Source organism: Malaclemys terrapin, chromosome 7 (genome assembly GCF_027887155.1).
Source record: "Malaclemys terrapin pileata isolate rMalTer1 chromosome 7, rMalTer1.hap1, whole genome shotgun sequence".
NCBI lineage: Eukaryota > Metazoa > Chordata > Testudines > Emydidae > Malaclemys > Malaclemys terrapin.
Genome location: NC_071511.1, coordinates 2,833,853 through 2,857,134, shown reverse-complemented (window position 1 = coordinate 2,857,134; position 23,282 = coordinate 2,833,853). Strand labels below are relative to the sequence as shown.

Sequence of the window (23,282 nt, the reverse complement as noted above, 5' to 3'; positions counted from 1 at the left end):
CTCTGGCTCCTTTATCAGCTATTCCAGAACTATCTTGCCCTCTTTCACTGCATCTAAATCCAGACAGCCTCCCAGCCTGCTGTCAGCGATGCTCCCAGACGGACGGGAGCAGGGTACAAAGGGAGCCTGCTGGGTCCCAATAACAGTTAAAGGTGGGATGTTGTAGCCAAATGGCAAACTCACCAGCTGGGATAGCCCCAGGAATGTCCAATGCTTGAACCCGGTACCATAGCCTTTCCCTTGGGGCAGGTTTTATTAAATAATGGGTGGAGCAAAAGGCTCCAAGTGATAGTAAGAAATATTTCCCTGCTTTCTACCAGCCGGCAAGGGGAAAGGACCCACCCTGTCCCTGTTTGATAGCAATTCCTGGCTGCCACGAGAACGCCTTCCCTGACCCTGGGTCTCTTGGTCTAGGCAGTCTATTTATAGCAGGTGCAGTCACATCACCTCTGTCATGCGCTCCCCAAACTGTCTCCTCACTCCCAGTCCGGGGCCAGAGACTCACAATAGCAGAGCTCACACTAACAGGCTAAAAATAGCCGTACAGACTTTGCTTTGTCTCTGGAGTTTGGGCTCTCAAACTCGCCTCCCTGTCCCTGGCTTGAAAGCCTTAGCCACAATGTCTACACAGGTATTTTTAGTGCACTAGTGCGAGCCCCGCTAGCACAAGTCTGTGGACCCAGGTTTGAAGGCTCACTCCCAGATGCAGTGTAGACATACCAAAGGGCTGATCCTTGGAAAAGTGGACAGGAGAACCAGCACACATACCAACACCAGCACCTTCTTACAGTGACTTTAGGCATTCATTGTAAGAAAATCTATCCCCCTGGTGCATAATGACATTGTCATGTAATATAGATCACACTCTCCGATCACGCTGTTTTAACGTCAATATATTGGATCTCTTCTGCTTCCTTACTGTGAGTGGAAAATATTAGAAAATCACTATAACAAATTCTACCTCTCTTCATAAAAATAGCTTGCTGACAGCTACAGCTGGTCAGGAATTGTTCTATGAAGTATTCCTTTGTTGGAAAATGCTGATTGATCAAACTGAAACTTTCTGTGAGAAGGGGTCGATTTTGACCAAATTTTTGACTAAAACAATTTGGAAAAGCTTTGAAATAGTTGAAATATTTTCAAAATGAAAAGTTCCATTCTTCTGGTAGGAAACTATTTTTGTTTCAGAATTTCAGCTATTTATAGTTATATTTTTTTAAAAACAGCCAAACTCTAAGTTAAACATTTCAAAATGATCAAAACAAAGTGTTTTGATTGACCCACGCCAACTTTTTTTTCAGATTTTTCGGTTCAGAACATTTTTGAGAATTTGACTTTTTGTGCAGGTTTGGGATAGAAAACATTTTCAAAGTCTCCATTTTTATAGGATGGTAAACTTTTTTCAACCCAGGTCTACCCCCAACAATCATTCAGAGAATTTCTCTTGGTTTAATAATTTACATGGGGGATAACTATGTACCTGATCTTTCAAGTGCTATTCCATAATTTCTTAAATTATTCTCATCCCACATCTCAGTGGAACAGTTTCGTTCTTTTATTTATTTATTTACGGGAAGCTGTTAATTGGTTTGACTAAAAACCTTCCCAAACAATCATATAATCTTATTTTACGAGATCATGGATAAAATCCCATGGCCTGTCTTTTTAAGAAATATGCTAACCAACAGGGCTTTTTAAAAAAAAAAACACCAGAATTCATGGGGAGCAGAATCACAACGTAAGACAGCCCAGTGTGGTGTTACACTCCTGCTAAGGTTTGACGCATTTCATTCCCTTGTAGCACACCTGGCGTCAGATGAAGGTTATGCAGTTGGACATCCATTCTTAATAACCTTTCATCTGTGTAATGGCTCAGTCTCATTAACTGATTTCGTAACCGAGTCATGTAACAGGAGGACAAATATTGGACAAACTAGCAGCAGTGGCATGTACACATCTGGATAGTTACACAGGCAATTGGCCAAAGAAGCAAATCCATCAGCAAAGTGATCTTTCAAAGATCTGTATTCACAAGGTGGAGGTCTTCTAAAAAAATATAATAACTCAGAGCCTAAAATGCCTTTGTCTTGCCATGATCTCTTCCTTATACTGACTGCTAATGCTGAAAACCTGCTCCACTTCCCCTGCAACCTGATATAATTCATTATCAAAATGGGAAAGGCAAGAAACCAGCAAAAACGAGACGCGAGGAGCAGGGCCGGCTTTAGGAAGTGCGGGGCCCAATTCGAACATTTTCGGCGGGGCCCCGGCAGGGATGACTAAAAAAAAAAATGTGTAAAAAAAAGCCTTTCATTTCTTAGCAACCGGTTCCCTATAAAAAGTTCTGATTTAAGGGATGTACCACAGTATGTATTTTTTGTACCAGTAGGGTTACCATACGTCTGGACGGCGATTTAAGAACCAAAAAGCCTGACATGTCCGGGAAAATACGGATGTATGTTAACCCTACCTAAAGTTCTTTTTTAAAAAGATGGGCCTGAACAAGAAATGCGCTCAGTTTCACATGTGTGGGTCCCCGCCACTCCCTGGGGGCGTGTGCACATGTGTGGGTCCCAGCTGCTCCCTGCCCCCCTCATTGAAGCAGGTGTGCAGGGTTACTGCCCTGGGAACTGCAGGGCACCAGTGGACATGGGGCTGGCAGGAGGCAGGGCAGGGGCTGACTGGAGGTAGGGTCTAGCTGCAGGCAGGGCAAGGGGTGCGGGGCTGGCTGGAGACGGGGTGTGGGGCGGGCTGGCTGGCTTCAGGCAGGGCCGCATGGGGGGTGCGGCATGGGTTGGCAGGGCTGGAGACAGAGGAGTACAGGACTGGCTGGCTTCAGGCAGTGGATGCGGCAGGGGCTGGCTGTGGGCAGGGGGTGCAGGGCTGGCTGCAGGCAGTGGCAGGGCGGGGGGGGCTGGTGCGGGCAGGGCAGGGGGTGCAGGGCTGGTGCGGGCAGGGGGTGTGGCAGGGGCTGGCTGCGGGCAGGGGGTGCGGGGCTGGCTGAAGACGGGGCTGGCTGCGGGTAGGGCAGGAGGTGCGGGGCTGGTGCGGGCAGAGGGTGCGGGTACAGCTCACCCTGTACGGTAAATGCCCCCTCCCCCACTGAGGTAGCAGCAGCAGCCCGGGGCTCTGGGGCTATTTAAAGGGCCCAGGGCTCCCCTGCTTCCACCACCCTGGCCCTTTAAATAGCCATGGGAGCCGTGGGGAAGCGGCGGGGCTCCAGCGGCTATTTAAAGGGCCGGGGTGGTAGAAGCAACGGGACTTTTTAAATAGTCTCCAGAGCCCCGCAACCCTACCCCAGGGCTCCAGCAGTGGGGCTCTGGTGGCAATTTAAAGGGCCTGGGGCTCCAGCCCCTGCTGGTACAGCACACCGGCTCTTGCTGGTACGCCGTACCGGGGCTTGGGCGTGGGGCCCTCTTAGGGGCGCGGCCCGATTCAGGGGAATTGGTTGAATTGGCCTAAAGCCGGCCCTGGCAAGGAGCACGTCATTCTTGTTGTATTTTAAGTACAGTCTAACAAATGCATTTAAACTCTAGTTTCAGATTCTGTTCAGGTTCTGATCTTTTATTTATTTATTTATTTTGCCCTTTCTCCTTCCCGCAGCTGGTTCCAGGCTACTCTTTCTCTGACCAGCTGATTCTGGCCTGAATAACATTTCAGAAATATACGCTGGTGGTTTGTGTGTGTTTGTGGATGGGGAAAGTGCTGATTGCAAAGCAGAAATGGAAAGCTTCCCAGCATATTGTGAATGTTTGTTTCATGCTTCTGCTGATTTGGATTCAGAATGAGGGGTCAGTTATTTATGAGTTTGCAAAAAGCCCCATGCATGACCCAGCTGTGGTGCCCTAGGAGCAGATTGTCAAGGGCTTCTTGGTTATTCCCCTGCTCCAGCAGAGGAAATATCCTATCCCAGCCCTGTACCTGGTCCTGGTGCCGTTTCTTCCCCTGGCATGCTTAAGCAGAGCCCAGGCTCCATCCACCCATTCCCTGCTCCTTCCATACCTATTCCACAGAGAGGGGAAGGGACAGCATGGCCCCATGGTGGCTGCTCTCCCCGCTGTGCCTTGCTCCCCCTACTCTCTTGGGTGGGTCTATAGGATGGGCCACAGTCTAGCCCTGGGCTGGGAATGGAGCATAAACACGGTAGCTCGGCCACTTCTGGAAGGACGGGAGAAGGAGCAATCTTGTTTGTTTAAATGTATCGAGAAAAACACGGCAAGATTCTCCCCTTCGTTTTAATGAGCCTGATTCAGATGGCGGCATTGATATGATTTAGATTCAGTGCATTGTAGCTTTAAGCTGGTTAGCATGGGTGACGGTAACAGTGAAGATGTGGCAGCATGCACTATAGCACAGTCTAGCAAGCGGAGTACACACCCTTGGTCCCCAGTGGTCTTGTTCTGGGGCAGCTAGCCTGCACTCAACCAGGAGCAGCCGAAAGTCCCTAGAATAGGGTTACCATCCGTCCGTATTTCCCCAGACATGTCCGGCTTTTGCGTCTCTAAATAGCCGTCCAGGAGGAATTGGTAACAAGGTTAAAATGTCCAGGGTTTTTTTCTCCCTCGCTTCCCTCCCTCCCTTCCATGCAGAGTGTGGCTGCTGATTGGGCAGCTGGGCCAATTGAGCCGCTCCCATTGGCCTCTAGCAGCCAGAGCCCTCCTCTGCTCCCCCCTCCCTCTGTCTGCAGCCCTGTGTAACACACAAACCAACCCACCGGGCAGCGTGTTTACCTACACATGGCGCCAGAATGGTAAGGGGAGTCCGGGGGGGGGGCAGTCAGGGAGCGGGGGAGGGTTGGATGGGTCCCCGACCTCCACCTGCCACCACCCCTCCGCGCATCCCTCCTCCTTGGTCCCCCCCCCTCTGCCTGCCTCTCCCTTGCCTGCTTGTACTGCCAGAGCCAGCAGCAACTGCTGCCTGCTGCCCCCCAGATCCTAGCGTCCCCCATCCACTAATGGGAAGACAGGCTGCCCTTACCCTGCCCTTCCACCCTAGCACTGAGCCTCTTCAACGCCCCACCCCAGCCCTCATTCCCCCCGCACCCTAATCCTCTGCCCCAGCCCTGAGCCTCCTCCTGCAGCATGAACCCCTCATCCCCAGCCAGAGCCCTCATCCCCCCACACCCTAATCCTCTGCTCCATCCCTGAGCCCTCATCTCCCCACACCCTAATCCTCTGCTCCATCCCTGAGCCCTCATCTCCCCACACCCTAATCCTCTGCCCCAGCCCTGAGCTCTCATCCCCCCACACCCTAATCCTCTGCCCCAGCCCTGAGCCCCCTCCTGCATCATGAACCCCTCATCCTCAAACCCACAGCCCTCACCCCTGCATCCCCTCCTATCCCCAAACTCCCTCCCAAACCCCCTCCCCCTTCCCACACACCCCCTCCTGCCCTCAAACTCCCTCCCAAAGCCTGCACCCCCTCCCTTTGCACCGCCTCCCACCCCCAAACTCCATCCCAGAGCCTGCACCCCTCACCCCCTCCTGCACACCCACCCCCTGCCCCAGCCCGGAGCCTGCACCCAGCACCCAAACACCCAAACTCTATCCCAGAACCTGCACACTGCACCCCTCCTGCACCCTAATCCCCAGCCCAGGACCTGCACCCCAGACCTCCTCCCCCCACCCAGCCCCCCTCCCAGAGCCTTAGGCAGGTGGGTGGGGGTTCTGGGCACCACCAAAATTTCTACAACCCTGCCACCCATGCGAGTGGATAAGGGTTGGGGCAGTCAGGGGACAGGTAGGGTCCTAGGGGGACAGTTAGGGTGGGGGATTCTCAGCAGGGGGCAGTCAGGGGACAAGAAGCAGGGGGGGTTGGGGTTCTGAGGGGGGCAGTCAGGGGGTGGGAAGTGGGAGGGAGTGGATGGGGGCGGGGCGGGGGCAGGGATAGGGCAGGGCTTCCACCCCCCACCCCCCAGTGTCCTCTTTTTTGATTGTGGAAATATGGTAACCCTACCCTAGAAGTGTGAGGGGACCTCTAGCACCTGAACTGTGCCCCCCCCCACTGCTCCCTTCCCTGAACCTCTGCCCCACCATTGCCCCTTCCCCTGAGTCCCTGAGCTGCCCCTTCCCCCCAAAACCCCGCCCCCCACTCATGCCTCTCCACCCTCTCCCCCCATCACTAGCCAGTACGGCCAATAAAAATTAGGCAGGCAGAACCCTCCCACTTTCAAAAGTGATGGGGCCGTGGCCCCCTGACCCCACCTGTTCCGGCACCCATGCACTGAATCCTGTGCCGCCACGTTTTCACTACGGGTGTTATCTGCACTAACTAGATTAAAGCTCCCCTTGCTATAATTACACCTTCGTTTTCAGAGTAGATGGACCGTGTGAGACTTGCAGTACTTCGGGTTTCTGGTCAGTATAGTCTCTCTGGGGGCATTTTGGCATTGCCACTTTTCTGGACCTGATTCAGCCTGGAAATAAGGCATAATTTTTTTTAACAGTGAGGGTAATTGCCCATTAGAACAATTGACCATGGGTCACGGTGGATTCTCCAACACTGGACATTTTAAAATCAGGATTGGATGTTTTTCTAACAGATCTGCTGTAGGAATTATTGTGGGGGAATTCATTGGCCTGTGCGATGCAGGAGATCAGACTAGATGATCCCAATGGTCCCATCTGGCCTTGGAACCTATGAATCCCAAGGAAGTGCTGAGCATCTACAGCTATTGTTGACCTTATTGGGAGTCTCAGATTTTCAGCACCTCTCAGGATCAGACCCTTGGTCTGGTGTGTACCAAGAAATGGGGGGTGGGGGTGGGGGAAGGACACATTTTAGAAAGCATTCAGCCTGCAAAAAGGTTGGTAGAAGGTTTGGGTCAATTCTTATTTTATCTGAACTGGCTTGCCGGTTCCCAAACAGCACATTCTGATCCCTTGTGTCCTTTATTACAAAACTTGTGAGGCTCCAGATGCATCTCTAGAGTAAATGTTCCTTTAATTCAACTTAACTAATAGGCTTTTTTTAAACACATAACTTGTATTAAAGTTGGAGTCAATAACTCTTCTAATTATATGAAGTCTTTAATATGCTGCTAGTGGTGCTAAAACAATTGTACTTACATTAAATATGCTGCACTTATGCAAATATAGCACATAGATCACAAGTTCTAAAATGTACCAGGCTGCCTAATTAGTTAAATGTGAGCAATAGATTGCATAAATAAAGAGCTATCCCTCTGTAAATGGCAATGTTTCATGGTGCTCGCTGGGCGTCTAGTAGCAAAGAAGAATTAATATGAACACTTCCAGAGTTTTTTCTGTTCTGATTAGTAATTCTTTCGGCATTAGTAGATTAATTGCATTTATGAGGCTGTCACATACACTTTGGACCCCCTGTTCTGCATTCCTTTTGCATTGCAAACTCCTATTGACTTCGGCGGAAGTTTGGGTGCTAAAACAATGCAGATTAGGCCCTTGCTGGTGTTTGATTTATACCGTATTACAGCAGATGCAAACCCACCTAGCAAATTCATGTTAACAGTGAGGCTAGAACTCAAACCCTCCTGCTTGAAAAGCACAGGTCCTGAGCCTTCAAGGACAAACTCCATTTGTGATTAGCCGTATAGGGCCTATGACACACCGCTGCAGTTCCATCTACCAGAAGGCTAGTGCGATGAAGTAGCTATGTGCTAACTAATCAGCTGTTCTCAGGGTAAACCCCTCATCTTTTTGCTGGTGGAGGTCTGCTGCTTTAGAGAGTCAGAGCATTTTCATAAGGCAGCATAAGTTGATGATATGCTGCCACTTGCTTCTGTGGATTTCTTGAGTGTGCTTTTTCTTTTGCGTGTGAAAGCTAAGAAAATCCTACTGGGCGAAAGCTGCTCTGACTGGCCAAGGCGACTTTCATTACCGGGACGCACTGCTATTCATTCTAAACTCGCCTACGTCTGCCTCAGTCCTGTTTCCAGAGGCGCCTGCTGTGGTCTTTTACGGAAGCAGCATCGCAGAGGATGGTGGTTACTTAAAGAGACAGTTCTCACATAGCTCTTTTCCTTCCCAGAAGCAGATCACATCCCCGGTTCTCATGCTAATGTACGCACCATTTTAAAAATAGAACGAAGGTTCGCCGTCCCTCTTGGGGGCTTGGTGTGTGGGTGTTGCTGGCCTGTGATATACAGGCGGTCAGACAGGATGATCTGCTGGTCCCGTCTGGCCTTAAATTCGATGACTGTTTACCCGCATCTCCTTCCCCAGCCCCAAGAACCAGCCCTCTCCCCTCAATTCCCTCTCTCGACTTTCTCACCTGCAGCTTCCATTGATTTCAGGGGGACTTGTGGGTGCCCTGACTCTGCAGAGCTCACTCCGCCAGGTGGCACTGGCAGGCCCCCAGCACTTTGCAGGAGGGGGCTCGGCAGTTTGCAGGCTCACGACAGACTTTCCCCGCGTGCTGCTTCCTAGGTGACGGATTCACTTCTGCGTATTCCCTAGGTGACTGCTTCGACCGGAGATCAGACCTGGCCTCAGTAGTGAGGTCAGCAAAACGCTCTCGGTTATACCCAGTGGAAGCAATCGGATCCGCTCAGTCAGTGTGAGGGATGAAGACGAGCCAGATGCTGGCTTACTGGGGGAACGTAAGGATGAATCCCAAACCCAGGCTGCTGGGAGAAGTGAAGAGCAGCGTAGCGCAAGTTCAGTTGTAAGGGTTAAAAAGCAAACTGCCTATAGCCTCAAATGAGCCTGCTGGCGCACCCGCCCACAGCTGTGCAGATGTTTTGCATCCGGAAAATAATAACCCGTTACCTGCCTTGCACCTTGCAGAATGGGAGTATGTGCATTCCACTTGGTGCAAGGACTTGTGTGTTCATCGGAGTCGGCACAGAGAGAGGGCTGCGAATGGAAAGTGTGGAGATGGGTTTCCTGGTTCCTCTGAGCCCAGCGCTCAGTTTGGCCCATTCATACCATGGTTAGCTACAACCGCCTCATCCCCTGTGCACGCACTGGGAGCTGGGGAAATGGGTGGAGACTTGGTCACCTTGGCAACATGCCAGTCTGCTCCCCAGGGGGGATATATGTTGCACCAGGTGTAGGCCTAGCAGAGGCCTTCCCCACCCCTCAGCCCCAGAGCAGGAGGCAACAAGCAGGTGTACGGCGTGATTCTCGGAGTCTGTCTGCTCCTGCTCTGCCCTTGTCCCTTGCTCAGAGCCATAATTTAGCTTTTTACAGATCACTTTTTGTTCAGTGAAAGCCATTTTCTGTCTTATTTGTCCTGTCGTTTTCCTTTGAGCCCAAATCAAGAGGCCAGGCACTAACAGCAGGTTGAGCGAGGGAGTTGCTTTCTTGGTGTTACTTTCTTCCACTTGTCAGGGTTCTTTCTGAATTCGGTGATGCCAATCAGAACTCTGTGGTGGTGTGTCTCATGTGCTAACACCGGGCAACTGTGAAGCCGTCTGCTTGGGCCAACTTTCTGTTTTATTAACAAGAAACAGTTTTCTATCATCTTCTGATTAACCATATGTATTTGAGAGCAGATGTTGCTATTCTTTACGTCTTTGAACTCTTTGGATCGCCAAGGTGTTTTCCTGCAAACATGGCAGTCCGTGCAAAATAACACCAAGCCAGCTGCACAGATTTTGTACCCTGTAATTAAGTTGTAGAGCTTCAAAATGAATTTGGCTCCAGTTTGCCATGCTTCTAACGCCCGGTACTCTGTTCCAGAGTGAGTGTTAAATCGTGCAGAAACGGAGCGTGACCTCACTTTCATGTCAGTTGATCTGGCAGGGCTGTTTTTGTGTAACTAATTTAAAAAGATTGATTGTTGGTTAATTACATTAATGAACTGAACCAACATGGGCACCGACCAAAGCTCAGCGGTTTCCTAAGCAGTCATTAGGAATATACATCTATCTTTTCACCTGCTTGTACAGCCCCCTGTTGGGTGACAAGGTGCACACAATGTTAATTCGGAAGGTTAAATGACTTAGGGACATAATCATAAACTGCACACGTTTACCGACCTCCTGCCCATGTGGCCTTCATCACAGCAATCAATGGACATTTTGGACCAAATGCCTGGTGCAAGTTCTCCAGTACAGCAGGTCTGGCAGTCTCAGCTGGGAGCCTGGCAAACTGCAGTGTCTATTAGAAATCTTACAAAGTTCTAAGGTTTAAAGCACTTCTCAGACGTAAATGATTTTGAAATAACTCTTTTCCCAATTAGGGGTAATTCATGTGGATCAAGGTTAGGGTGCACTAGACGAGCTCTGTTACTAAGTGTACCATTTGCCTGTAAATGGCTCATGAATATACAGAAGGGTTGAATAGATATACATTTCCTTAATTAAATCTGCAAAGTGAAACGGCTGTGTTGTTTTTCGCCAATTACTAATGAATGATGTCTTTCTTTGTATTGATTATTATTGTTATTGTAGCAGTGCATAATGGCCTAGACCGACTCAGGGTCGTTTTGTGCAAGGTGCTGTACAGATATTTAGTAAATTGCAGTCCCGGTCCAAAAGAGTTTAGAGTGTAATATAAACAAGGTAAAGAAAAACGAAATGTGTTTACATCTGATTGCAAAGTGCTACCTGGAGGAAACAGCTGTTTTTAAATTGGGATTAGCCCCCCCTCCCCAAATGTTGGGACAATTTTTGTAATTATTCTTCCACATTTTTGACCAGCTCTGATGTCATCTTTCTTTAACTCAGAAAGGACCTGATTCTGCACCATTGAAGTTAATGGGAGTTTTGCCTCTGACTTTAATGGAATAGATTCAGGCCAAATCTGAAGAAGCGTAAGAAGAAATCACCTGCTGCTAGAGCAGCACAAGAATGAACGAGCATTTGCACCATGAGTTTGGGAGATGAGATCCTTCCTTCTCTGGATGGTAACTCTCATTGCTGCTAGTCACTCAGTAATGTGTAGAGACTGCTTTTTCGAGACCTTTCAGTGGGCTTGCCCTTGAGTTTTATAAAAAAAACAAAGAAAGAAACAAAACAACACCACAAACCTGAGGTAACATTGGTGGTGCCACCCTGCTGTTCTTCTGGGGCTGATCCAAAGCCCACTGAAGTCAATGAGTCTTTCCATTCATTTCAGTGAGCTTTGAACCAGGCCCGAGATGACCGATTTAAAGGATCTATGCTCCCTTTGGCAGATGTCATTTGTGCCAGCATTTGGCACCCAGAGTTGAACTGCGGGGATAAATCGGATTGCCCAAGTCTCGAACACCCTCCCTGCAGATGTAACTCAGGTGGCAAGAGGTGCAAGTGCTGAGATTTGCAATTGCAGTTCATTTTGAGCCTGATTCTGCATCATTGAAGTAAAGAGGAGTTTTGCCCTTTGTGGATACAAACTGTGTTAGTAAAAAGGGATGGCGGGGCCTCGGCCCTTTTGAAAACATAGGCTCTGATCCTGCAAACACTCACAAATTTGCAAATGTGCTTAACTTTAAAGCGTATGAGCAGTTCCATTGACTTAAGGAGCTTAAAGGTGAGGATATGTCCAAGCGATTGCAGGATCGGCACCTTGACAATATGATGACTCTAAGAACACATTAAATACAAGGTGAAGACTAGATTGGAAAATGACATATACGCAAATAGATAAAAATCATGATTTAGCTAAGTTCTTCTATTTCAAGCTAAATGAAAGATAGGGGCCGGTACTGTGGGAAGAAAAATATGACGAGAAAACCACACTGAAACATTAAAGAATTTCTGATTAAGTAAAATTCTGTTTCTGTTGAACTTTTTTTTGTTCCAGTCACATAAATTGCCATCTTTGAAATACTAAATCGCCTACAATCAGCTTTTTATAGCAGAAGATCATTTTACATGTAAAAGATTTCACTGAAGCAGCGAAAGCGCTCAGATGAATGTGCAGACTTGGCAATAAAACAGAAAAATATTCCTACACTCAGGGAGCGATGGCTCCTTGGTGTAGTTTTTGTATATAAATAACACTATTTGGGCTTGAGCTTGTTGCACCTAGGCACAGAGCTATTCCTAGTTCTAAGGCGATGTGGCTCTCAGGGACGGGAGAGAACTCATGACTGACACAAAGCTTGGGGAGTTTTGGCCAACAGACTGACAGATCCTGTGATGACAAGCAGTGCAGCTTGAATGATCTTTCATCATTCACCCAGAGTTGTGGGGCTTGGTTTAGGGACCGTCACTGAAAATCTTTACCTTCTCCTTGCAGTGGCCCCTCTTTGAATGGCTCTAATGAATGGAAGAGGAGGCAGGAAGGAGACATGAACAATACTTCAGTCCCTCAGAAACTAACCCTGTCCCTCTAGATCATACTTGTAACAATTGTGTAACAGATAACCATCCACACGAGATACTAGTGTCGTGTCCCTCCTCCCCCAAAATAAGCAAGTCATTGTTTTGTCTCCAGTGTAAATCCTTTTACAATTGAATTTCTCTGATGGCCCTCCATCTTTCCCATCCCCGCTCCTGTCCTCAAGAGAGGTTGGATTATTGGAACTATTTTGAATGCTCTTATTTCCTTCTAGTGGAGACAAGGAATATTTCACCCCTTATCTCAGCTGTCCCCATGCATGTGGAGAAATACTCTGTGTGTGTGTGTCTGTGAGAGAGAGAGAGAGAGAGATCATTATTAATTCTCTAGGGACCTGAAAGTCCTCTGGAGTCTTTCCAGTGACATCAATGGTCTTTAGATCTCATTTCAGGTACCAAATCCATCTGTTATCAGAGCCAATGGTCAAACTCACACTAATTTCAATGAGGTGAGGATCAGCCCCTGGATATTAGTTATAGGACGGTATGAATTAGATTGAGTTAAGCTGCATCAGACTCTCTGGACAGGAATATTTCTCGTTCATTTCTTGATTCTACCTTTACCTCTTGGAGCCTGCTGAACCTTACAAGATTTTTTCGGGGTCTGAAATGTATCTGATTAGCGCTAGAAAATAAATTAGCATTTTATTGCCCTTTGTATCTGACCTTTTAGAGGGCTCCCATTCTTTTCATTAAACGAGGTCTCTGAAGTGAAAAGCACAGTCATAATGCACTGGACCAGTGAGATAATTAGCCAGCACATTGCCCATAATTAGTGTGTTAGCATCTCTGGAGGGACATGAAAGCGTGCGCTGTCCCTTTAACAGGACAATTTGATAATCCTCTTAACATTTTCTCTTTGGGCTGATAATATTTCACAGAAATTTTACTTTGTAAAATATTCCTAAAGGGAGGCTTAAGCAATAATGCACAGATTATGGAAACGGCTTTCATTAAGTGTAGAGAGAGACTTTACCGACGCCATGAATGGCTTCGAAACACATAACCCCCATTAGGAGCTTCATTTCAATGTTTATTCGTGGAGCAGTAAATGTTTATTATAATACATGTTATTGAAACAAATTAAAGAACTGTAATTATGTGTATGGCAAGTGTTAAGGCAATATGCATTCATCACGGCGTAAGGAAAGACTTGGGGGAGAATATGCAGTCACCGTTTAAATTTGCATCCCAATGCTTTGCGGCAGATACAGATATTAAGGAGAAAGGCTAATCTAGGGCAAGGGATAGGACTGAGAGCCAGGTGATCCAGGATCTGTTCTGGAGTCTGCCACAGGCTTCCCGTGGGATCTTGGGCAAGTCACTTCACCTTTCTGTGCCTTATCTGTAAAATGGAGATGATGTTTCACATGGGTACAGCAAGGTTTTCAATTCACTGCTATTTGGAGAATGGTTTGAGATCCTTGGGTAGAAGATACTATGTAAATTCTACAGCGTTGTTACTGCTCGACAACAAAGTAAACACAATGGGGCAGTGCTGTACCACAGCTCCAATTGGCACCATGCAGGATGTGGACAGGAATTGGTTCGGCTTCCTGACCCTGAGGGCAAGCCCCTGGCCCTAACAATTCTTAAAATGGCTCCTGGGGGGACAGAGGTGCAGGGCTCAGATGCACCAGCAGGGACTTCCCCCTCTGTTGAATATTCTGTGCTGGGTATTTGCAGCCAGAATCCAGCCCCTTTGCACCCCTGTAGTGACGCACAGGAGCTGAATGACAGGACAGACAGTCCCTGCATTTTCTGGCTCTGATGGGGAGGGAAACCTGCTGAAATCAATGTCCTTTGGCTGCAGCCCTTGCTCATGTAAAGGACATAGTCGTTCACTCTGCATGCACATACGGGAGAGTACCTCTGGTTAAAATGAACGCCAGGACATACCTCTCATTGGGCCAAACCCTGCCCTCCTCACCCAGGGCATTGAGTTAAGGGGAGTGCTGCAGGGGTCTGGATTGCAACATTCAGCCCATCGAAAGGAGAGGCTCTGCCCTCGGAAGCAGGGATTTTGAAAGGAGCTGAAGGGAATTAAATAACCAGTTTCCGTGGCATTTCAGTGGTAGTTGAGTGCCTGGATTCCCAGTCCCAGCCGTATCTCCTGGATTGTTTAAATGATCCTAGAATAGTCCGCAGAGCTTGCAGAGACAGAACGGCGCGATAGGATGGCCCATGCAGGGAAGTGAGAGGTAGATGGCAAGAATCCATGGGCCGGGTTCTCCTCTCGTCCCAGCTTTACGCCAGTGGAACTTTGTTGACTTCCACAGAGTTATTCCCACGTGCAGAGCCTCGGGCCGTGGGTGAGGGGCAAGGAGTCTGCTTTCAGCTCAGCGGCAATGCTGCAGGTCTGGTTCACTTTCACTCAGTCCCTCGTTACCTCTCAGAAAGACAGTGCCATAGGACCCACATTGACACGAATGGTGCTGTTGCATGGGCTAATTATTGTGATTCATGCCAGGTTTCCTGCTTTTTGGCTGCTCTCCAGTAAACGCTCAACGTTCCCCTGTGCTGTATAAGTTTTAACCTCAGCTCTTGAGTGGGTTTGAAAAGGTTCTTGCGTAGTTTTCCCTTCCATTCCTATCATTATGGTGTCAGAGGTCTTTGTTCCGGCCCACCCACAGCTCCTCTTTGTAACATTTCCTAGTCGTCGACAGATAAGTCGTTTACCGAGGATGGTGGATCTCTGAGTTGGGAGCTGTTTGAAAATATACTCCACTAAGGGTCTGGCTAGGCTGGCACTGGGAGGTTGCATTCCCAGCTCGGGCAGATGTACACACACGTTAGCTCTGATCTAGCTAGCATGCTAAAACTAGCGGTGTGGCCACAGCAGTGTGAGTGGCTGCTCGGGTTAGCTGTCTGAGTGCAACCCTGCAGTTTAGCGCTTGGAAACAAGGAAAAAGCAAAAGTGTCATGTGATTTGCCTGGAGATCTCCCCCATTCTCCCACAGGGCTATTTCCCTGGTCCTCTTCTGTCTCCGTACCTTGTCTCTAGGTGATCCCATCCACTCACAAAGCTTCAGCTGCCATCTCTGTTCGGATAACTCACAAACTCTATCTTTCAACTCCCAGCCTGTCTCCCTTAATCCAATCCCCCCGCATCTCTGACATCTCCTGCATGTCTCACCATCATCTTACACCTAAATGACCAATACTAGATTCAGTATCTTCCCCTCCAAGCTTTCCCTCTCTCCCCTGCACTCTCTGAAAGCACCACTATCCTCCCTGCAAACCCATGCCTGTAACCTCCTCCATTACAGGTGAGCCGCTAGTGCTGATTCTGCCTCTCCATGCCGGCCCTCTGTAATGGGAGCCTGTGACCAGGACCCAGGTCTGCTGGGGAATACAAGGGCAGCCAGGGAGGGTTCAAGGATCTTGCTGAGAAGAAGGCAGCTTGGTGAAAGCTCTCCAGTGCTCCCAAGCAGAGGGACCAGGGAAGCCTCTGTAGGAGATGCAGGGTTAGCGAGGACTTGGGAGGGGGCTCTCCATACCAGCTAGATGGAATCCAAGACCAACCAAGAATTTGTAGATGCCTGGTCTCTAGACCTACCTAGGTGGGGCTTGCTAGAAACTGATGAATGGGAAGGGCTGCACCTTTGAAGTTGTTTGCATTGCATAACAACAACAACAACTTTATTGAACCAACTAACTTGGCCTGGTCCCCACTACCTGGTCCCCCCACTTCGGACTAAGGTACGCAAATTCAGCCACGTTAATAACGTAGCTGAATTCGAAGTACCTTAGTCCGAACTTACCGCGGGTCCAGACGCGGCAGGGAGGCTCCCCCGTCGATGCCGCGTACTCCTCTCGCCGAGCTGGAGTACCGGCGTTGACGGCGAGCACTTCCGGGATCGATCCGGGATCGATTTATCATGTCTAAACCAGACGCGATAAATCGATCCCAGAACATCGATTGCCTGCCGCCGGACCCTCCGGTAAGTGTAGACGTACCCTTACAGATAATGCTACATATCTTTATGGGCCAATAGAGAGAGCTTTTTCTAGTAACTAACTACCTACAGGTGTTCAGACCTTTCTTTTACAGAGTGCTTTTGTTACAGGGCCAACTAATCAAGTAGTTAATCAAGAATAACAAATGGATGTGCTATGGGAAGACCAATTTACAAGAAAGGAGAATTGCCCTATTTTTCATATTGCTATCTAAGTAGTGTGCGTGTTACCCTTTGTCACCCACTCTCAGTCTTACTCCGAGGGTGGATATTATTCTGGAATTCTTGCTGTGAATCTTGTCGTGAGAAGCTTTTTCTCCTGTAAAATCCAGTGTCTTTGGAATGGACGGCAGAAGTTCTCAAGCAAACAAGAAAGTGCTGTCAGCAAAACTCTGCTCTTTTCCCAACCACAGTCCCTTTGATTGTAACGTTGTGCCTGGGGCATATCGCCGCAGGTCGCAGAGCACAGCTCGGTAACAAGTGGGAAAGTGGCTTGTCCCGATCAGTGCCTTTATCTGCCAGGAAGGTTGTAATGCTTGTCACAGAGCAGAGCTAGCCGTACCTCTGACCCCCCCTGAGTGCAGTCTGCACAGGTGACAGGCTCTGAGCCTTCACCTCCCTCCGTGGAATCTCACCTTTCTCTCACTCCAGACTGGGTCCTTGACTGCAAACCCTGTATACCAGCTATGATTGCAGAGCAGGCCTGAGTGGATTTGGCTGCCCTATAAGACTTCCCTTTGGGGCCTGTGACCGATGTGAGAATACAGTGAGACAAACCAGAAGGAATCAAAGCGTAACAAGAGAAAAGGATTAAAAACACAGAGGGCCTGTGAGCAGTTGTCTAACCGATATGCAGTGTAGTTGTAGCCATGTCAGTCCCAGGATATTAGAGAGAGGCGGTGAGCGAGGGAATATCCTTTATTGGACCAATTTCTGTTAGTGAAAGAGACGAGCTTTCGAGCCCCACAGAGCTCTTCTTCACGTCTGGGAAAGGTGCTCCCAGCTTCACTGCTCGGTGGGGCTCGAAAGCTCGTCTCTCTCACCAACGGAAATTGGTCCAATAAAGGCGATTACCTCTCACACTTCGTTTTACCGAAATTTAGATAGGCTTAGCTCATCCAGACACCCCTGCTTCTGGGTGTGGGGGGACAGTTTGCCCCATGCCACCCTTGTGTTTCCCTCTCTGTCTTCAGGGCCCCCAGTTCCTTGTCCTGGGGCTCCTGAACCAGTTTATGCATCCCACCAGTGGTGGTTGGATGTAACTTATTACAGTTAATAGCCCCAGATGAGTGCTGACAAACTCTTAGCTGGGCTATTGTTTCCTTTCCTGTTGGAAGTTATCCTTGTAACCCTGCAACAAGCAGTATAACAACCAGGCAAACGGCACACATAATAGTCATAAAATAGTACAGGGATCTTCTATATCCTTCACGGTGCCATATGTTAATGATGGCTGATTCAACACCTGTCTTTAGCATTCCATCTGTTGCCAAAATCACCTTCAACATCCACTTCTGCAAGCTATTCCGAGCCTATCAACAGACATTTCTATAACTAGTGCAAGGGGACTGATCGGCTATTCAAACATGATTCTCTCTCTATATATACACCACCTTAGCTATAGGCATCACTCTGTGAATGGCCTATAATATTAAAACAAAACTCAACTGAGCAGGATGGATTATCTCTAGGAAAACAGGCTCCAGTTTTCTTGGCTAAGATTTTTGCAAGTATTTTGCAGCTCATGCTCACTGGAACTCGACTTTAGAGGTATAATTTCCACAAACGCCTGCCTCTTTGCCAGATCTCAATATTAGAGAGATTAGTGCACTCTTGAATGACCTAGGCAGCCTGCCACCTCCAAAGTCACATTGAAAATTTTGCATAGTCTTGAGCCTAAGATTCCTTCATTGAAACACGAATGTTGGAGATGGCAAAGATCTCTAGATCTCTTGGCCTGTGCAGGCTTGCTTCTTACAGGGCATTCTGGGTTGTCAAGTGATGGGGCTGTCACTGCTTCCTGTCCTGCAGCCTGATCAATCTCCCCATTAGCAATTGCTGTTTATTGATCATTCTTCATATTCTTCAAATGTGGTAGGCACCTTTCAAAGGGGAGAGGGGGCAGTCCTTGCCCTAGAGAGCTTGCCGTCTAAAAGGCATTACTTTCTGAAGGTCGTAGACAAGAGCATTTGGGGGATTTCTTCTGTGACTGACACACACTGGTATTTGGAACGTGGTTAGGGTTCCCTGTGCCAAATCCGAACAGAAACACAAACAATAGCTAAACACACAAAGCCCTGCAGGTGTATGTTCACACCTCTCTGTCCTGATGTCAGTACCATGGATTGTTGTATCAAAATCATGGGAAACCAAAGAGCACTTCTTAAGAAAAAGAAAATACAACTCAGCAGCGATTGAAAGCTGTTCGGTGGAGTGGGGCGGGGCTGAAGGGCGTGGGAGCTAGAGATTGGCCTGTTCTCTTCGCTAATTGTGGTCCTTCCAAAAAAGGGTGGGACACATTAATTACGCTGGGGTGGGCGGGAGGAGCATTAACACGATGGCTCCCCCTACTGCACTTTTTCTATGAATTCGGATTGGACCTCAGCTTCCAAGGGCTGTCGATCTGTTACCTCTCTCCCGAGCTAAATTCCCCGGAAGAGAACATTGGGAAGCTGCTAAGAGGCTCGGAGGTCAGCAAGGAATCTAATCTGACAGATCGTCATGTTTTATAGGCAAAGAAAACATAGGCCCAGCTCCTGAGCATAGCGCAGCTGCAGCTCAGGGCAGGTCAGGAAGGAAGTTAAAAGCCACCTTTCCACCCTCTCGTCTTCACCATCTTCCCTCCCTATTCGGGAAGCCAGTTGGCCATTTTTACCAGTGTAATGTAGAGCAACCTCAGGGCTGCTTTATGTTATGCCATCTCCCCTACAGTGCAGTTCCGGGATCCCAGCCATAGGGATGCCACTGGCCATAGCCCTTGCCCCAGGATGTAGATAGGAGGGAGGTGCATGAGCTGCTATTACTATTTATTATTTCTAGTACGGGGTGCCTAGAGGCCCCAAATGAAATCAGGGTTGTTTTGTGCTAGGCAGTGTACAGAAACACTTCCTGCCATGACGAACTTGTGATTTAAAGAGACAAGATTGATGAAGGGTGGGAGGGGAAACTGAGGAATGGAGATGTTAAGTGACTTGCCCAATGTAAGCAGCAGAAGCCTGACGGGAATAGGACAGGGTCCCCGTTGAGTGCTCTATACAAAGGCCCACGCTGTCTTTGTGGCCGGAGGAATTTTCAGATGGCTCTTACGCATATTGTAGGGATGTTCTGTGCCATTGGAGCGTCTCAGAGCAGCCAGAGCACACAGGAGGATCTGGCGCATAGACTTTGGCCGTCAGGTGGCGTCTGAGAACCAAACGTAGACCCCTATCCAGCAACGCACTAAAGCACATGCATAATTTCCAGCATGTGACTTGTCCCCTTGAATCAATCAACCTAATGGTTCTATTCACATGCAGCAGTTGAGCCCGTACTTAAGGGCCTTGCTGGATCAAGGCCTTAGTGAAAGAAAAAATTAATGAAGAACCAAAAAAAACCCACACAAAAAACCCAGCCCGAAGGCTGTTAAATTGGAAGGCAAATGAAAGAAGGTGTAAGTTCCCTGTCCCAGATGTTTCTCACCACATGGCACCTCCAGATCCATGCTGCTATTTTATCCCCTTATTTTTCAGGAAAGCAGAAGAGAAGGAAACCACTTCAGATGTAATTGCACCTCGCAGCTCCTGCCCGACTCTATTACACAAACAGTAGGGAGAATTCAGTGTCCTCTATGTTCTTTTCAGAGTATTAAAAAAAAGTATCTGGGATATCTGCAGTCAAACCACCTGCTTTCTTACTTGGTCATGGTTACCTCATCCGAAAAGCAAACCCCTTGGTTTTTAAATAGCATAGGTAGATTTTGTTCTACAACATATCGCGTTCCATAAAAACATAATGCAAATAGTAAAGGGGAACAAACCATGAAATTGTCCTACTGCTTTTAAGTGGCCCAGATGCTGGTATAAACGTGGGCGGGGGTTGGTTTTTTTAAGACAATTGACGTATCTTTTGTGTTTCTCCTTTCTAATTCTAATCGCAGGCAGCCTTCCTGGATAGAGGGTCACATTAGGAAACATTTACAGTGCAAGTCAGCGTGCACTGTATCTTACTGCTTTTTTCAGTCGTAGAGCCTGAGTCCATGTCCATTGAAATCAATAGCGCCTTCCCATTGACTTCAGTAGGGTTTGGGTCATGTTCCTACTTGAATTGCCCAGATTGTCTGTCTCTGTCATATATAGTACCTATCCCAAATATACCTTGGGACACTTTTCCATAGAAATGAAAACGACTATTAAAAATAGCTCGGTTTGTCTTCATCTACCACTAGCTAGGTAATATAAGGCTATAGACAAATGGACAGAAATGCGTTCAAACATTCCTGTGTCAGGTAAAGACTTGTGTGTTCCAGAAGGAGAGAACCTGAATGGCAGGTTATTTACAGAATATAGTGTACATTTTAAATCGAAGGAGCACCCCAAAAGCTTTCTGGTCTGGTGAAATATCCAGCACAACCTTTAAGCTCCATTCTCTTCTTTTTCTTGAAAATCCTTAATTTTCCAAATGTAAAATTGAAGGCCCAGTGGTACCAACGAGCAACTTTCAGCTTGCAGTGTGGTTTTGAGCAATAGATCATCAGAGCAATGATGCCCAGATGATGTATTGCACTAATACATCATACCAGCACTATCGCTTTCATGATATATTAGTATAATACACTATCAGTACACTATCACTGATGTATTACTCAAAAAACACAGTTTTTAACCTACAAAAAGCATCTTCAGCTGTAACCTGATTATTATTTTTCTGTATTATTTTTCTTCAGCATAAACAATAGAGTATTCCTCAGCTTTCTCTAGGGCAGTCTAGGAAAAAAGGGAGAGGCATTCAGACTACCTTGCTAACTGAAACTTTTTCTGTCATTTCTCTCTATTCCAGTGAGCAAAGACTTCTTATGGGCTGAAGCTAACACCATATCTCAGTGTGTAAATTTCCTACCAAACAAACAGGCAAAATAATTTTGATTTTTGGGCTTCAATCTACACTTGAGCCATGTGTTCTGAAAATCTTGCTGCGGTTCATCACTGGGGGTTGATTTGCAACTCAGCAAGTGATACCAGGGGCAAAATCCATATAACACTTTGCACAAAGCACTCAGGGCTGTTCCTGATGCCCCGAGCTCCACCCTATCTAGGCACTGAGTATGAGGCTTTGTAGAATCATAGAAGATTAGGGTTGGAAGAGACCTCAGGAGGTCATCTAGTCCAGGGGTCGGCAACCTTTCAGAAGTGGTGTGCGGAGTCTTCGTTTATTCACTGTAATTTAAGGTTTCGCGTACCAGTAATACATTTTAACGTTTTTAGAAGGTCTCTTTCTATAAGTTTATAATATATAACTAAACTAGTGTTGTATGTAAAGTAAATAAGGTTTTAAAATGTTTAAGAAGCTTAATTTAAAATTAAATTAAAATGCAGAGCCCCCCGGACCGGTGGCCAGGACCCAGGCAGTGTGAGTGCCACTAAAAATCAGCTCGCGTGCCGCCTTCGGCACGCATACCATAGGTTGCCTACCCCTGATCTAGTCCAAGCTATCTGGATTCTTAGCAGTAATAATTATTAAAAGATGGGGGTTCACTTGTTTGAATTTTATCCCCCTGTTTTCATTACAGGGGAACCCTGCTATAATGTGCCCCGGGATACCGCCAATTCGGTTATAACGCGGGACGAGTCTGGCCCCGGCGGCTGGGGGGCGTTTGGGATCCATGCCCTAGAGGCTGCAGCAGGAGCGACTCTCCCTGCAGCCCCGGCGGGCCCCTGGGGTTCTCACCTCTGTCCCCAGCAGGGCCGACTCCAGCCCGCCCCGGCGGCTACGGCAGGCGGTCCGGTCAGGAGAGTGGGGCAGGGCTGCAGGGCTGCCGCGCTCCAGCAAGCGTCCGGCCGGCGTCGCGGGGCTGCGGGGCTGCCGTGCTCCGGCCGGGAGAGCTGGGCTGCTGTCCTCCGGCCGGCATCACGGGGCTGCGGGGCTGCCGCGGTCCGGCCGGAGGTCCGGCTGGGGTCGCAGGACGGGGCTGCTGCACTCCAGCCAACGGTCTGGCCGGCGTCGCGGGGCTGCGGGGCTGCCGGTCTCCAGCTGGTGCTCTGGCCAGGGGAGCGGGGCCCCCGAAGACGACCGCCGCCGGGGCGAATTGGTCTAAAGCCGGCCCTGCTGACCGCCCCCCTTCTCTCTCTCCCCCCGCTCCCTCCCTCCCGCTAGCCAGGGCTCACACTCTGCTGCAAACTAAACACAAGTACAGTGGAACCCCGCTATAACGCGACCCCGCATTTACCGCGATTGAATTTTTTGGTCCCCAATGATCGCGTTATAGCGGGGTTCCACTGTATTTGAAATTATTTATTTACCCATCTTTCCCCAGAGTTCATGATCAAATACAGCCCCCCTCTCTCCATAGTACGACAGGGCCAATCTTAGATGAGCTGTTGATGTCAACAATACATCACACCTCATGGAGGCAGCTAACAAGGAAGAGATGCTTTTGAGGGAGGGTGTTGCTCTTGCAGCTACCAGCGCCAGGGTTCTGCCAAATATGGAGGGGACTTTGGGGCCCGATCCCTTGTCCGTTGAAGACAATGGAAAGACTCCTATTGACATCAGTGGGCTCCTTCATTTCCACCAGTTTTGCAGAAGACTGTTGCGCTCTGTGACTGCTCTGGCCACACGCCCTTTCTGGCTATGCTCGTCCCTTAACTCTTCTTCCTCATAAGGGTTGTGAGCACTTGGCTTTCCCAGAACCTGGACTCCCAGTGGGTTTTATGCCACCAGGGCCCTCCACCACCGATTGTACCAGCAACGTTCAGGTTCCACTTTCTTGGAAGATGTTGTAAAAGCAAAACTTTTTTTAGCCTTGCAGAATACATGCTGTTAGGCATTCTATACATCCCCATGTGTCCTCCCCATAATACCATTGCTATCTGAACAGCTGT

General features: G+C 48.3%; 1 protein-coding gene across 7 annotated transcripts in view; it reads left to right on the top strand.

Annotated features, from left to right (window-relative positions):
* Positions 1-23,282, top strand: part of FHIT (fragile histidine triad diadenosine triphosphatase) — a 1,028,576-nt gene that overhangs the window by 843,370 nt on the left and 161,924 nt on the right. The gene's annotated exons all lie outside the window — the stretch shown is intronic.